General features: G+C 37.7%; 2 non-coding genes across 2 annotated transcripts; one reads left to right on the forward strand and one right to left on the reverse strand.

Annotated features, from left to right (window-relative positions):
- Positions 1 to 5,271: 5,271 nt before the first annotated feature.
- Positions 5,272 to 5,375, forward strand: LOC130943015 (small nucleolar RNA R71). The gene has a single exon (XR_009071554.1). It is a non-coding gene; the product is annotated as a small nucleolar RNA R71 (small nucleolar RNA).
- A 9,947-nt stretch (positions 5,376 to 15,322) lies between these two features.
- Positions 15,323 to 15,430, reverse strand: LOC130942594 (small nucleolar RNA R71). Its single transcript, XR_009071161.1, has one exon. It is a non-coding gene; the product is annotated as a small nucleolar RNA R71 (small nucleolar RNA).
- Positions 15,431 to 19,044: the final 3,614 nt, after the last annotated feature.

A 19,044-nucleotide genomic window follows, 5' to 3' on the forward strand; every position in this document is an offset into this window, starting at 1 on the left:
TTTACTCTAGAATACAGCATGGAACTGGAGTTGAACGCCAGTTTGCGTTATCTAATCGCGAACAAAGTATGGACTATTATATATTACTGGAAAGCCCTGGATGTCTACTTTCCAACGCAGTTGAGAGCGCGCCATTTAGAGTTCTGTAGCTCCAGAAAAGCCATTTCGAGTGCAGGGAGGTTAGAATCCAACAGCATCAGCAGTCCTTTGTCAGCCTTCTATCAGATTTTTGCTCAGGTCCCTCAATTTCAGCCAGAAAATACCTGAAACCACAGAAAAATACACAAACTCATAGTAAAGTCCAGAAATGTGAATTTTTCATAAAAACTAATAAAAATATTCCTAAAAGTAGCTAGATCCTACTAAAAACTACCTAAAAACAATGCCAAAAGGGTATAAATTATCCACTCATCACAACACCAAACTTAAATTGTTGCTTGTCCCCAAGCAACTGAAAATCAATTAGGATAAAAAGAAGAGAATATACTATAAATCTCAAAATATGAATGAATATTAGTTCTAAATAGATGAGCAGGACTTGTAGCTTTTTGCTTCTGAACAGTTTTGGCATCTCACTTTATCCTTTGAAGTTTAAAATGATTGGCATCTATAGGAACTCAGAGTTCAGATAGTGTTATTGATTCTCCTAGTTAAGTATGTTGATTCTTGAACACAACTACTTTTATGAGTCTTGGCCGTGGCCCTAAGCACTTTGTTTTTCAGTATTACCACCGGATACATAAATGCCACAGACACATGACTGGGTGAACCTTTTCAGATTGTGACTCAGCTTTGCTAAAGTCCCCAGTTAGAGGTGTCCAGAGCTCTTAAGCACACTCTTTTTGCTTTGGATCACGACTTTAACCACTCAGTCTCAAGCTTTTCACTTGGACCTGCATGCCACAAGCACATGGTTAGGGACAGCTTGATTTAGCCACTTAGGCTTGGATTTTATTTCCTTGGGACCTCCTATCCATTGATGCTCAAAGCCTTGGATCCTTTTTACCTTTGCCTTTTGGTTTTAAGGGCTATTGGCTTTTTCTGCTTGCTTTTTCTTTTTCTTTTATATTTTTTTTGCCACTTTTTTTTTGTAAGTTTTTTATTTTTCACTGCTTTTTCTTGCTTCAAGAATCAATTTTATGATTTTTCAGATCATCAACAACATTTCTCTTTTTCATCATTCTTTCAAGAGCCAACAAGTTTAACATTCATAAACAACAAGATAAAAAATATGTACTGTTCAAGCATTCATTCAGAAAACAAAATGTATTGTCACCACATCAATATAATTAAACTAATTTCAAGGATGAATTCGAAACTCATGTACTTCTTGTTCTTTTGTATTAGAAACATTTTTCATTTAAGAAAGGTGAAGGATTCATGGAATTATTCATAGCCTTGAGACATAGACACATAGACAAACATGAAGTTTAAAAATCGAAAAATAGAGAAATAAGAACAAGGATGTTAAGGAATGAGTCCACCTTAGTGATGGTGGTGCCTTCTCCTTGAAGGACCAATGGCATCCTTGAGCTCCTCTATGTCTCTTTCTTGCCTTTGTTGCTCCTCCCTCATAGCTATTTGATCTTCTCTAATCTCATTGAGAATGATGGAGTGCTCTTGGTGGTCCACCCTTAATTGGTTCATATTATGACTCAATCCTTCTAGAGAAGTGTTGAGTTGTTCCCAATAGTTGTTTGGGGGAAAATGCATCCCTTGAGGTATCTCAGGGATTTCTTGATGATGAGCTTCCTCATTCTTCTCTTGAGATCCATGGATGGCCTCTCTTGTTTGCTCCATCCTCTTCTTAGTGATGGGCTTGTCCTCTTCAATAAGGATGTCTCCTTCTATGACAACTCCAGTTGAGTAGCACAGATGGCAAATGAGATGAGGAAAACCTAGCCTTGCCAAGGTTGAGGGGTTTTCGGCTACTTTGTAGAGTTCTAGAGAGATGACTTCATGAACTTCTACTTCCTCTCCAATCATGATGCTATGGATCATGATGGCCCGATCCACAGTTACTTCGGATCGGTTGCTAGTAGGAATGATGGAGCGTTGGATGAACTCCAACCATCCTCTAGCCGCAGGCTTAAGGTCCAGTCTTCTTAATTGAACCGGCTTGCCTTTTGAGCTTCTTTTTCATTGAGCTCCTTCCACACATATGTCCATGAGGACTTGGTCCAACCTTTGATCAAAGTTGACCCTTCTAGTGTAGGGGCGTGCATCTTCTTGCATCACAGGCAAGTTGAATGCCAACCTTACATTCTCCAGACTGAAATCTAAGCATTTCTCCCAAACCATTGTAAGATAATTCTTTGGGTTCGGGTTCATGCTTTGATTATGGTTCCTAGTGATCCATGCATTGGCATAGAACTCTTGAACCATTAAGATTCTAACTTGTTGAATGAGGTTGGTAAGGACTTCCCAACCTCTTCTTTGGATCTCATGTCGGATCTCCGGATACTCATTTTTCTTGAGCATGAAAGGGATCTCAGGGATCACCTTCTTCTTGGCCACAACTTCATAGAAGTAGTCTTGATGGGCTTTTGAGATGAATCTCTCCATCTCCCATGACTCAGAGGTGGAAGCTTTTATTTTTCCTTTCCTCTTTCTAGAGGTTTCTCCGGCCTTAGGTGCCATCGATGGTTATGGAAAAACAAAAAAGCTATGCTTTTACCACACCAAACTTAGAATGTTGCTCGTCCTCGAGCAAAAGAAGAGAAAGAATAGAAGAAGAAGATATGGAGGAGAGGGAGAGATGTGTTGGTTCGGTCAAGTGGGAGAAGAGAGGATTGTGTTGTGTGAAAATGAAGAAGGATAGAGGGGTTTATATAGTGGAGGGAGAGGGAATGGGGTTCGGTCATTTAGGGTGGGTTTGGGTGGGAAAGAGATTTTGAATTTGAAGGTAGATGGGGTTTATGGGGAAGAGTGGATGGATGTGAGTGGTGAAGAGGTGATGGAAAAGAGAGATTGAGGTGATTGGTGAAGGGTGTTTGGGGAAGAGTGTTATTGGATTGTGTGAAGAAGAGAAAAGGTGAGTTGAGGTAGGTGGGGATCCTGTGGGGTCCACAGATCCTGAGGTGTCAAGGATGAATCATCCCTGCACAAATAAGGCGTATAAAACGCCCTCTGCCTGCAATCCTGGCGTTTAACGCCAGACTGAAGCTTGTTTCTGGCGTTAAACGCCCAAATGTAGCATGTTTCTGGCGTTTAACGCCAGCCTGATGCTTGTTGCTGGCGTTAAACGCCAGCTTTCCTCAGAGTGTAATCCTGGCATTTAAACGCCAGATTGCTACTTGTTTCTGGCATTCAACGCCAGATGCATGCTCTGTTCTGGCATTGAACGCCAGCCAGATGCTCCTTACTGACGTTTAAGCTCTTCCTCCAGGGTGTGCTATTTCTTCTGCTGTTTTTGATTCTGTTTTTAATTTTAGCAATTATTTTGTGACTCCACATGATCATAAACCTAATAAAACATAAAAGAATAATAGAAATAGAGATAAATAAAAATTGGGTTGCCTTCCAATAAGCACTTCTTTAATGTCAATAACTTGACAGTGAGCTCTCATGGAGCTTCGTAGATCATCAGAGCATTGTTGGGACCTCCCAACATCAAACTTAGAATTTAAATGTGGAGGTTTAACACCAAACTTAGAGTTTGGTTGTGGCCTCCCAACACCAAACTTAGAGTTTGACTGTGGGGGCTTTGTTTGACTCTGTATTAAGAGAAGCTTATCGTGCCTCTTTTCCATGGTTGCAAAGGAAGATCCTTGAGCTTTAAACACAAGGTAGTCCCCATTCAATTGAAGGATTAGCTCTCCTTTGTCAACATCAATCACAGCTCCTTCTGTGGCTAAGAAGGGTCTTCCAAGAATGATGGATTCATTCTTATCCTTCCCAGTGTCTAAGATTATGAAATCAGCAGGGATGTAAAGGCCTTTAACCTTTACCAACACGTCCTCTACCAATCCATAAGCTTGTTTTATTGACTTGTCTGCCATCTCTAATGAGATTCTTGCAGCTTGTACCTCAAAGATCCCCACTTTCTCCCTTACAGAGAATGGCATAAGATTTATACCTGACCCTAGGTCACATAGAGCCTTCTCAAAGGTCATGGTGCCTATGGTACAGGATATTAAGAATTTACCAGGATCTTGTTTTTTTTGAGGTAGAGTTTGCTGAACCCATGTATCTAGTTTACTAATGAGTAAGGGAGGTTCACTTTTCCAAGTCTCATTACCAAACAACTTGGCATTCAGCTTCATGATGGCTCCTAGATATTGAGCAACTTGCTCTTCAGTTACATCTTCATCCTCTTCAGAGGAAGAATAGTTCTCAGAGCTCATGAATGGTAAAAGGAGGTTCAATGGAATCTCTATGGTCTCTAGGTGAGCCTCAGATTCCTTAGGTTCCTCAGTTTGGAACTCCTTTTTGTTCAGAGGACGTTCTAGGAGGTCTTCCTCACTGGGATTCACGTCCTTCACTTCCTCCTTGGATTCGGCCATTTTGATAATATCAATGGCCTTGCATTCTCTTTTTAGATTCTCTTCTGTATTGCTTGGGAGAGTACTAGGAGGAGTTTCAGTGATTTTCTTACTCAGCTGATCCACTTGTGCCTCCAAATTTCTAATGGAGGACCTTGTTTCACTCATGAAATTTAAAGTGGCCTTAGATAGATCAGAGACTATGTTTGCTAAGCTAGAGGGGATCTGCTCAGAATTCTCTGTCTGTTGCTGAGAAGATAATGGAAAAGGCTTGCTGTTGCTAAACCTGTTTCTTCCACCATTATTAAAGCCTAGTTAGGGCTTTTGTTGATCCTTCCATGTGAAATTCGAATGATTTCTCCATGAGAAATTATAGGTGTTCCCATAGGGTTCACCCATGTAATTCACCTCTGCCATTGTAGGGTTCTCAGGATCATAAGCTTCTTCTTCAGAAGATGCCTCTTTAGTACTGTTGGATGCATTTTGCAATCCATTCAGACTTTGAGAAATCATGTTGTCTTGCTGAGTCAACATTTTGTTCTGAGCCAATATGGCATTCAGAGCATCAATTTCAAGAACTCCCTTCCTCTGAGGCGTCCCATTACTCACAGGATTCCTCTCAGAAGTGTACTTGAATTGGTTTTTTGCAACCATGTCAATAAGTTCTTGAGCTTCTGCAAGCGTTTTCTTTAGGTGAATGGATCCACCTGCAGAATGGTCCAGTGACATCTTAGAGAACTCATATAGACCATAATATAATATATCTAAAATGGTCCACTCTGAGAGTATGCCAGAAGGACACTTTTTGGTCAACTGCTTGTATCTTTCCCAAGCTTCATAGAGGGATTCACCATCTTTTTGTTTGAAGGTCTGAACATCTACTCTAAGCTTGCTCAGCTTTTAAGGAGGAAAGAACTTGGCCAAGAAGGCCGTGGCCAGCTTATCCCAAGAGTCCAGGCTATCTTTAGGTTGAGAGTCTAACCATACTCTAGCTCTGTATCTTACAGCAAAAGGAAAAAGCTTAAGTCTGTAGACCTCGGGATCAACCCCATTGGTCTTAATAGTATCACAGATCTGCAAGAATTCAATTAAGAACTGAAAAGGATATTCTGATGGAAGTCCATGAAACTTGCAGTGTTGCATCAGAGAAACTAACTGAGGCTTTAGCTCAAAGTTGTTTGCTCCAATGGCAGAGATTGAGATGCTTCTTCCATGTAAGTTGGAATTTGGTGCAGTAAAGTCACCAAGCATCTTCCTTGCATTGTTGTTGTTGGGTTCGGCTGCCATATCCTTTTCCTGTTCGAAAATTTCAGTTAGGTCCTCTTCAGAGTACTGTGCTTTAGCTGCTCTTAGCTTCCTTTTCAAGGTCCTTTCAGGTTCAGGACCAGCTTCAACAAGAATGCCTTTTTCCTTGTTCCTACTCATATGAAAGAGAAGAAAACAAAGAGAGAAGAGGAATTCTCTATGTCACAGTATAGAGATTCCTTTATGTGAGTAGAAAAAGAGGAGAATAGAGGAAGAAGAAGAAAAATTCGAACACAGAAGAGAGAAGAGGGTTCGAATTTTTGACATGAAGAGAAGTGTTAGTAAAGGAATAAATAAATAGAAAGAGATGAGAGAGAGAAAGTTTTCGAAAATTGTTTTTGAAAAAAGGTTAGTGATTTTCGAAAATTAAGAGAAGAAATAAAATTAAAATTAAAATTTGAAACAATTAGTTAATTAAAAAGAATTTTGAAAAGAGGGAGATGATTTTCGAAAATTAGAGAGAGAAAGGTGGTTAGGTGGTTTTGAAAAAGATAAGAAACAAACAAAAAGTCAATTAGTTAGTTGAGAAATATTTGAAAATCAATTTTGAAAAGATAAGAACTTAGAAAAGATTTTGAAAAAGATATGATTTGAAAAAGATATGATTAAAAAGATATGATTGAAAAGATATTTTGAAAAAGATTTGAAAAGAAAATTAAAAAGATTTGATTTTTAAAATTAAAACTTGATTACTTGACTAACAAGAAACTAAAAGATATGATTCTAGAATTTAAAGATTGAACCTTTCATAACAAGAAAGTAACGAACTTCAAATTTTTGAATCAATCACATTAATTGTTAGTAAAGTTTTCGAAAATTATGAAATAAAAATAAGAAAAAGATTTTAAAAATCAAATTTTAAAAATTTCGAAAATAATAAAAAAATGAAAAAGATTTGATTTTTGAAAAAGATTTTGAAAAGATAGGATTTTTAAAAATTGAAATCTTGACTTTACTAACAAGAAACAACTTATTTTAAAATTTTTTTGACTAAGTCAACCCAAAGATTTCGAATTTTTGAGTAAAACAAGGAAAAGATATTTTTTGATTTTTCAATTTTTAATGATGAGAGAGAAAATGGAAAAGATGTCATATTTGTGTTTTTCTCTCTTTTTTTTTTTTGTATACAGCAAGATTGACACAAGACATGAAAAATTAAGATCAAAACACAATGCATGCAAGAACACTTTGAATGTCAAGATGAACACCAAGAACACTTTGAAGATCATGGTGAACATCAAGACTTGTTTTTGTAAAATTTTCAAGAAAAGAAAAACATGCAAGACACCAAACTTAGAAATTTTTCATGTTTAGACACTATGAATGCAAAAATGCATATGAAAAACAACAAAAGGCACAAAACAAGAAAATATGAAGATCAAACAAGGAGACTTGTCAAGAACAACTTGAAGATCATGAAGAACACATGCATGAATTTTCGAAAAATGCAAAAGTTTGTAAAACATGCAATTGACACCAAACTTAAAAATTGACACTAGACTAAAAAGGAAACACAAAAAATATTTTTGATTTTATGATTTTATAATGTTTATTGTATTTTTTTTCGAAAATTATTTTTAGAAAAACGAAAACAAAGAAAAAATTTTTGAAAACTTTTTGAAAACAAAATAAAGGAAAATTACCTAATCTGAGCAACAAGATGAACCGTCAGTTGTCCAAACTCAAACAATCCCCGGCAACGGCGCCAAAAATTTGATAGGCAAAATTGTGATTTACTCTTTTTCATAACTTGAACAATTCTTAGCAATGGCTCAAAAAACTTGGTGCACACTACTATGGTTCACTCACATTCTTCACAACTTCGCACAACTAACCAGCAAGTGCACTGGGTCGTCCAAGTAATAAACCTTACGTGAGTAAGGGTCGATCCCATGGAGATTATTGGTATGAAGCAAGCTATAGTCATCTTGTAAATCTCAGTCAGGCTAATTCAAATGGTTATAATGGTTTTCGAAAATTATGATAAATAAAGCATAAAATAGATGAAAGAGATACTTATGTAAATCATTGGTAGGAATTTCAGATAAGTGTATGGAGATGCTGTGTTCCTTCTGAATCTCTACTTTCCTACTGCTTTCATCCAATCCTTCTTACTCCTTTCCATGGCAAGCTGTATGTAGGGCATCACCGTTGTCAATGGCTACTTCCCATCCTCTCAGTGAAAATGGTCCAAATGCTCTTGTCACAGCACGGCTAATCATCTGTCGGTTCTCGATCATGTCGGAATAGAATCCATTGATTCTTTTGCGTCTGTCACTACGCCCAACAATCGCGAGTTTGAAGCTTGTCATAGTCATTCAATCCCTGAATTCTACTCGGAATACCACAGACAAGGTTTAGACTTTCCGGATTCTCAAGAATGGCCGCCAACAATTCTAGCTTATACCACAAAGATTCTGGTTAAGGAACTTGATGAGCTTCCTCATGTGTCTCTTGAGATCCATGAATGGGCTCTCTTGTTTGCTCCATCCTCTTCTTGGTGATGGGCTTGTCCTCTTCAATGAGGATGTCTCCTTCTATGATAATTCCAGCTGAGTAGCATAGATGGCAGATGAGATGAGGAAAAGCTAGCCTTGCCAAGGTAGAGGGCTTTTCTGCTATTTTGTAGAATTCAAGAGAGATGACTTCATGAACTTCTACTTCCTCTCCAATCATGATGCTATGGATCATGATGGCCCGATCCACAGTAACTTCGGATCGGTTGCTAGTGGGGATGATGGAGCGTTGGATGAACTCCAACCATCCTCTAGCCATAGGCTTTAGGTCTAGTCTTCTCAGTTGAACTGGCTTGCCTTTTGAGTCTCTTTTCCATTGAGCTCCTTCCACACATATGTCCATATGGACTTGGTCCAACCTTTGATCAAAGTTGACCCTTCTAGTGTAGGGGCGTGCGTCTTCTTGCATCATAGGCAAGTTGAATGCCAATCTCACATTTTTCGGACTGAAATCTAAGTATTTCCCCCGAACCATTGTAAGATAATTCTTTGGATTCGGGTTCATACTTTGATCATGGTTCCTAGTGATCCATGCATTGGCATAGAACTCTTGAACCATTAAGATTCTGACTTGTTGAATGGGGTTGGTCAGAACTTCCCAACCTCTTCTTTGGATCTCATGTCGGATCTCCGGATACTCATTTTTCTTGAACTTGAAAGGGACCTCGGGGATCACCTTCTTCTTGGCCACAACTTCATAGAAGTGGTCTTGATGGGCTTTTGAGATGAATCTCTCCATCTCCCATGACTCAGAGGTGAAAGCTTTTGTCTTCCCTTTCCCTTTTCTAGAGATTTCTCCGGCCTTAGGTGCCATAAGTTGTTATGGAAAAACAAAAAAAGCTATGCTTTTACCAAAAAACTTGGTGCACGAAATTGTGATCATCAATAATGGCGCCAATAGACTTGGAGCTCTCAAACATGAATCACACTTTGTCACAACGTCGCACAACTAACCAGCAAGTGCAATGGGTCGTCCAAGTAATAAACCTTACGTGAGTAAGGGTCGATCCCACAGAGATTGTTGGTATGAAGCAAGCTATGGTCACCTTGTAAATCTCAGTTAGGTAGATTCATATGGTTATAATGGTTTTTGAAAAATAATAATAAATAAACAGAAAATAAAGATAGAAGTACTTATGTAAATCATTGGTGGGAATTGTGTATGAAGATACTGTGTTCCTTCTGAATCTCTGCTTTCCTGCTGCTTTCTTCCAATTCCTCTTACTCTTTTCCATGGCAAGCTGTATGTAGGGCAACACCGTTGTCAATGGCTACATCCCATCCTCTCAGTGTAAATGGTCCAAATGCTCTGTCACAGCACGGCTAATCATCTGTCGGTTCTCGATCATGTCAGAATAGAATCCATTGAATCTTTTGCGTTTGTCATCACGCCCAACAATCGTGAGTTTGAAGCTCGTCACAGTCATTCAATCCATGAATCCTACTCGGAATACCACAGACAAGTTTTATACTTTTCAGATTCTCAAGAATGGCCGCCAAAGGGTTCTAGCTTATACCACGAAGATTCTGGTTTGGGAATCCAAGAGATACTCGCTCGTTCTAAGGTAGAACGGAAGTGGTTGTCAGTCATGCGTTCATAGGTGAGAATGATGATGAGTGTCATGGATCATCACATTCATCATGTTGAAGTGCAACGAATATCTTAGAGTAATAATAAGCCAAATTGAATAGAAAATTGTAGTACTTTTTATTAAAACTCGAGGTACAACAGAGCTCCATACCTTAATCTATGGTGTGTAGAAACTCCACCGTTGAAAATACATAAGTGATCAAGGTTCAGGCATGGCCGAATGGCCAGCCCCCAAAGTCTAAGAACTAAACGTCCAAAGATGGATGCTAAGATAAAAGACAAAAACCAAGATGTCTAATACAATAGTAAAATATCCTATTTATACTAAATTAGCTACTAGGGTTTACAGAAATAAGTAATTAATGCAGAAATCCACTTCCGGGGCCCACTTGGTGTGTGCTTGGGCTAAGCTTGAGCTTTATACATGCAGAAGCTTCTCTTTGAGTTAAACGCCAAGTTGTAACGTGTTTTTGGCGTTTAACTCTGGTTTATGACATGTTTTTGGCGTTTGACTCCAGAATGCAACATGGAACTGGCGTTGAACGCAAGTTTCCGAATAAAGTATGGACTATTATATATTGCTGGAAAGCTCTGGATGTCTACTTTCCAACGCTGTTGAGAGCGCGCCATTTGGAATTCTGTAGCTCCAGAAAATCCATTTCGAGTGCAGGGAGGTCAGAATCCAACAGCATCAGCAGTCCTTTGTCAGCCTTCTATCAGAGTTTTGCTCAGGTCCCTCAATTTCAGCCAGAAAATACCTGAAATCACAGAAAAACACACAAACTCATAGTAAAGTCTAGAAATATGAATTTTGCATAAAAACTAATAAAAACATCCCTAAAAGTAGCTAGATCCTACTAAAAATTACCTAAAAACAATGCCAAAAAGCATATAAATTATCCGCTCATCACAACACCAAAGTTAAATTGTTGCTTGTCCCCAAGCAACTAAAAACAAAATAGGATAAAAAGAAGAGAGTGTTATTGATTCTCCTAGTTCAATATGTTGATTCTTGAACATAGCTACTTTATGAGTCTTGGCCGTGACCCTAAGCACTTTGTTTTCCAGTATTACCATCGGATACATAAATGCCACAGTCACATAACTGGGTGAACCTTTTCAGAGTGTGACTCAGCTTTGCTAAAGTCCACAGTTAGAGGTGTCCAGAGTTCTTAAGCACACTCTTTTTGCTTTGAATAACGACTTTACTCACTCAGTCTTAAGCTTTTCACTTGGACCTTCATGACACAAGCACATGGTTAAGGACAGCTTGATTTAGCCACTTAGGCCTGGATTTTATTTCCTTGGGCCCTCCTATCCATTAATGCTCAAAGCCTTGGATCCTTTTTACCGTTGCCTTTTGGTTTTAAGGGCTATTGGCTTTTTCTGCTTGCTTTTTCTTTTTCTTTCTTTTTCTTTTAATTTTCGCCACTTTTTTTTCGCAAGCTTTCTTATTCACTGCTTTTTCTTGCTTCAAGAATCAATTTCATGATTTTTCAGATTTTCAATAACATTTCTCTTTGTTCATCATTCTTTCAAGAGCCAAAAATTTTAACATTCATAAACTTCACTATAAAAAATATGCACTGTTCAAGCATTCATTTAGAAAAACAGAAAGTATTGCCACCACATCAAAATAATTAAACTAATTTCAGTATAAAATCTGAAATCCAAGTACTTCTTGTTCTTTTGTAATTAAGCACATTTTTCATTTAAGAGAGGTGAAGGATTCATGGAATTATTCATAGCTTTAAGACATAGACACTAGACACTAATGATCATGTAGTAAAGACACAAACATAGACAAACATAAAGCATCAAATTAAAAAAATAGAAAAAATAAGAACAAGAAAATTAAAGAACGGGTCCACCTTAGTGATGGCGGCTAGTTCTTCCTTTTGAAGATCCTATGGAGTGCTTGAGCTCCTCAATGTCTCTTCCTTGCCTTTGTTGCTCCATCCTTAGTGATTTTGGTGCTCCTATCCTTAGTTGCTCCCAATAGTTGTGTGGAGGAAAATATATCCGTTGAGGCATCTCAGGGATTTCTTGATGAGGGAATTCCTTATGCTCTTGTTGAGGTCCATGAATGGGCTCTCTTGTTTGCCCCATCTTCTTTTTGGTGATGGGCTTGTCCTCTTCAATGAGGATGTCTTCCTCTATGATAATTCCAGCTCAATTGCATAGGGATCACCTTTTTCTTGGCCACAACTTCATAGAAGTGGTCTTGATGGACCTTTGAGATGAATCTCTCCATCTTCCATGACTCGGAGGTGGAAGCTTTTGTCTTCCCTTTCCTCTTTCTAGAGGTTTCTCCGGCCTTAGGTGCCATAAATGGTTATGGAAAAATAAAAAGCAACGCTTTTACCACACCAAACTTAAAAGGTTTGCTCGTCCTCGAGCAAAAGAAGAAACAAAGAAGGGGAAGAAGAAGAAAAATAGAGGAGATAGAGGGAGAGATAGGTTCGGCCAAGGGATAGGAGAGTGGTTGTGAAGTGTGAAAATGAAGGAGTGAAGAGGTGTATTTATAGGGAAAGAGAGGGAGATTAGCCGAATGGAATTGGGTGGGTTTGGGGGGGTGAAAAGTGTTTGAATTTGAAAGTGAGGTAGGTGGGGTATTTGGGAAAGAGGGATGGAGGTGATTGGTGAAGAGAATATAGGGAAGAGAATAGGATTTGATAGGTGAGTGGTGTTTTGGGTATAGTGTTATAGAGATGTGTGAGGGGTAGAGAGAGAAGTGGGGTAGGTAGGGATCCTGTGGGGTCCACAGATCCTGAGGGGTCAAGCATTTCTCGTCCCTGCTCCAATTAGGCGTGTAAACGCCCTTAGTGTGCAATCCTGGCATTTAACGCCAGACTGCTGCTTGTTTCTAGCATTAAACGCCAGCTTTTATTCCTTTCCTGGCGTTAAACGCCAAGCTGCAACCTGTTTCTGGCGTTTAACACCAGCTTGTTGCTTCTTTCTGGCGTTTAACGCTAGTCTGGTGCTTCTTTCTGGTGTTTAACACCCAGAATGGTGCCAGACTGGCGTTAAACGCCCATTCTGCTACCTTTACTGGCGTTTAAACGCCAGTAAGTTTCTTCTCCAGGGTGTGCTATTTTTAATGCTGTTTTTGATTTTTCTATAATTTTTGTAGTTGTTTTTGTGACTTCATATGATCATCAACCTAAAAAAAAAAAGAAAATAACATAGAAAAAATAAAATTGGGTTACCTCCCAATAAGCGCTTCTTTAATGTCAATAGCTTGACAGTGAGCTCTCATGGAGCTTCACTGATGTTCAGAGCATTGTTGGGGCCACTGATAAACCACTATTTTATGGTTTACAATGTGTTTAATTGTGTGGTTTTATCATGGTCTTTACCCACTTATTCATATAATTAGCATGCATTTATAATTCCTTCCTAAAATTATTACGTGATTGAAAACTCACTTCCTAGAGACCCTTTAATTAGGTATTTTAATTCCCCTTTATTCCATTCGATGCCGTGATCTGTGTGTTAAGTGTTTCAGGCTTTATAGGGCATGAATGAGTGAGAGATTGGGAAGGAATCTTGCAAAATGGAAGGAATACAAATTCAAGAGATGACCAGTGAGAAGTGACGCGTACGCGTCAGCGACGCGACCGCGCGGAAGAAAGGAATTCGTAGTGACGCGGCTGCATGAGTGACGCGGACGCGCGGATTGGAAAAGAAAAAGCGACGCAGAGGCATGGACGACGCGCCCGCATGGAAAAGAAAAATGCCAAACGACGCGTCCGCGTGACGTGCGCGATCTGCAGAATTTCAAAAGTCGCTAGCAGAGTTTCTGGGCCAGATTTCAACCCAGTTTTTGGCCTGAAATTACAGACTAGAGTCAGGAAACATGCAGAAACGAGGGACAACAATTCATTCTGCACAATTTTTAGTTTTAGATCTGGATTTACTCCTCCCCTAGGTTTTTCACTCACTTGAGCATTCATAATTAGCATTGGAAGATTTTGGCTTTAACTTTTGAGAAGAGTCTACCTCTGGTACTAGTCATCTTATTTTGTTATTTACTTTTTATATTTACTCTTCCATATTCTTAATCCCTCTAGAGTTGACTTTGGCTTATTTTTACAAGTTATTAATATAGACTATTTTTATTTTCAATTAATCCTTTTATTATTATTTATCATGTCTTCTTTTATTTTCACCATTAATTCTGTGAATTTTATAATTATGATGAGTGAGTAGTTTCATGACTTGATTGGGGATGATTGAAAGGAACCCTTGAGTTGAACTACTCAAGAGAGAAATTATAATTGGGTTTATTGTTGAATCACCCTCTAATAATTAACTCTAGTCCTTCCCAAGGGAGAGGATTAGGACTTATGACTAGAAATCGATTTTCAACTTGCTTGACTTTCCTTTACCTAGTAAGGGTTAACTAAGCAGAGTAAGTTCCAATTATCAATTAATCTTGAGAGTATTTTAACAAGAATAGGGCTTCCAACTAATCTATCCCCAGTCAAGGCTTTTATTTAAAATTAAGTAAATTTTCCAATTTAAATCTCTGTTTATCAACTCAACCATTTTTGAAAACACCCGATTGATGAAATAGCACATCTCCTTGCAACTCGTTGGGAGATGACCTGGGATTCATACTCCCAATATTTTAATTTTCAATATTGTGACAACCCCTTTTTAAATTGATAAGCAGATTTTCGGCTGGTAAAAGACTGTACTTGCAACGTGTCCTTATTAATAAATTCTTAACTCGCCAATTTTCGCCACGTCAATTTTTGGCGCCATTGCCGTGGAGTTGCAACAGTGTGCTAATTTATTGATTGGTATTTATTTTATTTGCAATTTTTATTTTCATTCTGTCACTATGAGCTGTACGTTTCTTTTGTTAAATGACGCGTTCCCTTCCTGATCAAAGCTTGCCAGCATTTGACCCTGAAATTGAAAGAACTCTTTCACGTATAAGGCAAGCTCGGCGTCGGCGACTCCTCTTTGAGGACGAACCTGAACCGTCATCTAAGGAAGAAACAAGCTCCCTCTCTACTGATTCAGTTCATTTACGTGCAGGTGACATGGCAGCACCCAGAAGAGTCACTATCTAGGAGGAAGGAGCCCCTGATTTTACGCTCCAACCATTCTAGGCACACCACTCAGCAGTAGCTGTAGATTTTGAAATAAAGTCTTCAGTACTCAACTTGATGCCCAAGTTTCATGGCTTACCTGCTCAAGAGCCTATCAAGCATCTTAGGGATTTCCAGACTGCTTGTTCTACTGTTAAGCATAATGGCACTGATGAAATCTCCATTCTGTTGAAAGCCTTCCCATTTTCTCTGGAGGAAAAGGCAAGAGAGTGGTACTACACTCAACCTGGAGCAACTGTTTCTAACTGGAATACACATAGGAAAGAGTTTCTGGATAAATTCTTTCCAGCTGAAGTTGTCGATAAGCTGAGGAAGGACATGTCTATGATTGTTCAGGATGAATCTGAGACCCTCTATGAATACTTGGAACGCTTCAATAATCTTCGAGACGCATGCCCCCATCATATGATTGACAAGATAGTGTTGCTCGGCTACTTTACACAGGGTTTGTGATGAGCGGATAATTTATACGCTTTTTGGCATTTTTTTAGGTAGTTTTTAATAAGTTCAAGCTACTTTTAGGGATGTTTTCATTAGTTTTTATGTTAAATTCACATTTCTGGACTTTACTATGAGTTTGTGTGTTTTTCTGTGATTTCAGGTAATTTCTGGCTGAAATTGAGGGACTTGAGCAAAACTCTGAAAAAGGCTGACAAAAGGACTGCTGATGCTGTTGGATTCTGACCTCCCTGCACTAGAAATGGATTTTCTGGAGCTACAGAACTCCAATTGGCGCGCTCTCAACGGCGTTGGAAAGTAGACATCCAGAGCTTCCCAGCAATATATAACAGTCCATACTTTATTCGGAAATTGATGACGTAACTTGGCGTTGAACGCCAAGTACATGCTGCTGTCTGGAGTTAAACGCCAGAAAAACGTCATGATCCGGAGTTGAACGCCCAAAACACGTCATAACTTGGAGTTCAACTCCAAGAAAAGCCTCATCTCGTGGATAGATCAAGCTCAGCCCAAACATACATCAAGTGGGCCCTGGAAGTGGATTTATGCATCAATTACTTACTCATGTAAACCCTAGTAGCTAGTTTAGTATAAATAAGACTTTTTACTAGTGTATTAGTCGTCTTTTGACCACGTTTCATCTTTGGTCTCAGTTTTTTTTTATCCTTCATCTTAGAAGACTATTGATCACGATTTGGGGGCTGGCCATTTGGCCATGCCTGAACCTTTCACTTATGTATTTTCAACAGTGGAGTTTCTACACACCATGGATTAAGGGTGTGGAGCTCTGCTGTACCTCAAGTTTCAATACAATTACTATTAATTTCTATTCAATTCTCTTTTATTCTTATTCCAAGATATACGTTACACTTAACTTTGATGAATGTGATGATCCGTGACACTCATCATCATTCTCACCTATGAACGCGCGTGACTGACAACCACTTCCGTTCTACCTTAGGCCGGGCGCATATCTCTTAGATTCCCCAACAGAATCTTCGTGGTATAAGTTAGATAGATGGCGGCATTCATGAGGATCCGAAAAGTCTAAACCTTGTCTATGGTATTCCGAGTAGGATTCTGGGATTGAATGACTGTGACGAGCTTCAAACTCCTGAAGGCTGGGCGTGATGACAAACGCAAAAGAATCAATGGATTCTACTCCAACCTGATTGAGAACCGACAGATGATTAGCCGTGCTGTGACAGAGCATAGGACCATTTTCACTGAGAGGATGGGATGTAGCCATTGACAACGGTGATGCCCTACATACAGCTTGCCATGGAAAGGAGTAAGAAGGATTGGAAGAATGTAATAAGAAAGTAGAGATTCAAGAGGAGCACAACATCTCCATACACTTATCTGAAATTTCCACTATTGATTTACATAAGTATTTCTATCCCTTTTATTTTCTTTTTATTATTAGTTTTCGAAACCATAAACCAATTTAATCTGCCTAACTGAGATTTACAAGGTGACCATAGCTTGCTTCATACCAACAATCTCCGTGGGATCGACCCTTACTCACGTAAGGTATTACTTGGATGACCCAGTACACTTGCTGGTTAAGTTGAATGAAGTTGTGAACCATGGTATTAGCATCATGTTTTTGGCGCCATTACCAGGGAATGAAAAGCAATGAATTTTTCAAAATGGAATAACACATGAATAACAATTTCGTCCACCAAGTTTTTGGCGCCGTTGTCGGGGATTGTTCGAGTATGGACAACTGACGGTTCATCTTGTTGCTCAGATTAGGTAATTTTCTTTTCAAAAACTTTTTCAAAAATTTTTATTTTCTTTTTCATTTTTCCAATAATGTTTTTCAAAAAAAAAATACAAAAAAATCATAAAATCATAAAAATCAAAAAAATATTTTGTGTTTCTTGTTTGAGTCTTGAGTCAACTTTTAAGTTTGGTGTCAATTGCATGCTTTTAAAAATTTTTCTTGCATTTTTCGAAAATTCCATGCATTCATAGTGTTCTTCATGATCTTCAAGTTGTTCTTGATAAGTCCTCTTGTTTGATCTTGATGTTTTCTTGTTTTGTGTTGTTTGTTGTTTTTCATATGCATTTTTTATTTGTTAGTGTCCATGCATTAAAGATTTTTAAGTTTGGTGTCTTGCATATTTTCTTTGCATCAAAAATTTTTCAAAAAAAAAATGTTCTTGATGTTCATCATGATCTTCAAAGTGTTCTTGGTGTTCATCTTGACATTCATAGTGTTCTTGCATGCATCATGTGTTTGATCCAAAATTTTCATGTTTTGGGTCATGTTTGTGTTTTTCTCTCTCATGATTAAAAAAATTCAAAAATAAAAAATATCTTTTCCTTATTTCCCTCCAAATTTTTGAAATTTTGGGTTGACTTGGTCAAAAATTTTCAAAATTAGTTGTTTCTCACAAGTCAAGTCAAAATTTCAATTTTAAAAATCTTATCTTTTCAAAATCTTTTTCAAAAATCATATCTTTTCCATTTTTTTTCTTATTTTCAAAAATTTTAAAAATTATTTTTCAAAATCTTTTTCTTATCTTTTATACCATATTTTCGAAAATATGCTAACAATTAATGTGATTGATTCAAAAATTTGAAGTTTGTTACTTTCTTGTTAAGAAAGGTTCAATCTTTAAATTTTAGAATCTTATCTTGTAGTTTCTTGTTAGTTAAGTCATTTTAAAAATTAAATCTTTTTCAAAATATCTTTCTCTTAAAATTTTTATCTTATCTTTTTATCTTATCCTTTTCAAAATTTTATCTTTTTCAAAATTTGATTTCAAAATATCTTATCTAACTTCTTATCTTCTTATTTTTTTTCAAATTTGATTTTAATATCTTTTTCAACTAACTATTTGACTTTTTGTTTGTTTCTTATCTTTTTCAAAACCACCTAACTACTTTTCCCTCTCTAATTTTCGAAAATATCTCACCCCTTTTTCAAAAATTCTGTTTAATTAACTAATTGTTTCATGTTTTAATTTTAATTACATCTTATCTCTAATTTTCGAAAATTACTAACCCCTTTTTAAAATTATTTTCGAATTTTCTATCCCTTCTCACTTATTCTATTTAATTATTTAATTACTAACACTTCTCTTCACCTCTCTCCATCCAATTATCCTTATCCCCTTTCTTCTTCTACTAAAATAAAGGAATCTCTATACTGTGACATAGAGGATTTCTCTTTCTTTTCTTGTTTTCTTCTCTTTCATATGAGCAGGAACAGGGAAAAAGGCACTCTTGTTGAAATTGATCCTGAACCTGAAAGGACTCTGAAAAGAAAATTAAGAGAAGCTAAATTACATTATTCTAAAGGTAACCTTTCAGAAATTTTCGAACAAGAGAAGGAGATGGCAGCCGAAAATAATAATAATGCAAGGAGAATGCTTGGTGACTTCACAAAGCCAACGTCCAAATTTGATGGAAGAAGCATCTCCATTCCTGCCATTGGAGCCAATAACTTTGAGCTGAAACCTCAGCTAGTTGCCTTGATGCAACAAAACTGCAAGTTTTATGGACTTCCATCTGAAGATCCTTATCAGTTTTTAACTGAGTTCTTGCAGATCTGT

Source organism: Arachis stenosperma, chromosome 7, assembly GCF_014773155.1.
Source record: "Arachis stenosperma cultivar V10309 chromosome 7, arast.V10309.gnm1.PFL2, whole genome shotgun sequence".
NCBI lineage: Eukaryota > Viridiplantae > Streptophyta > Magnoliopsida > Fabales > Fabaceae > Arachis > Arachis stenosperma.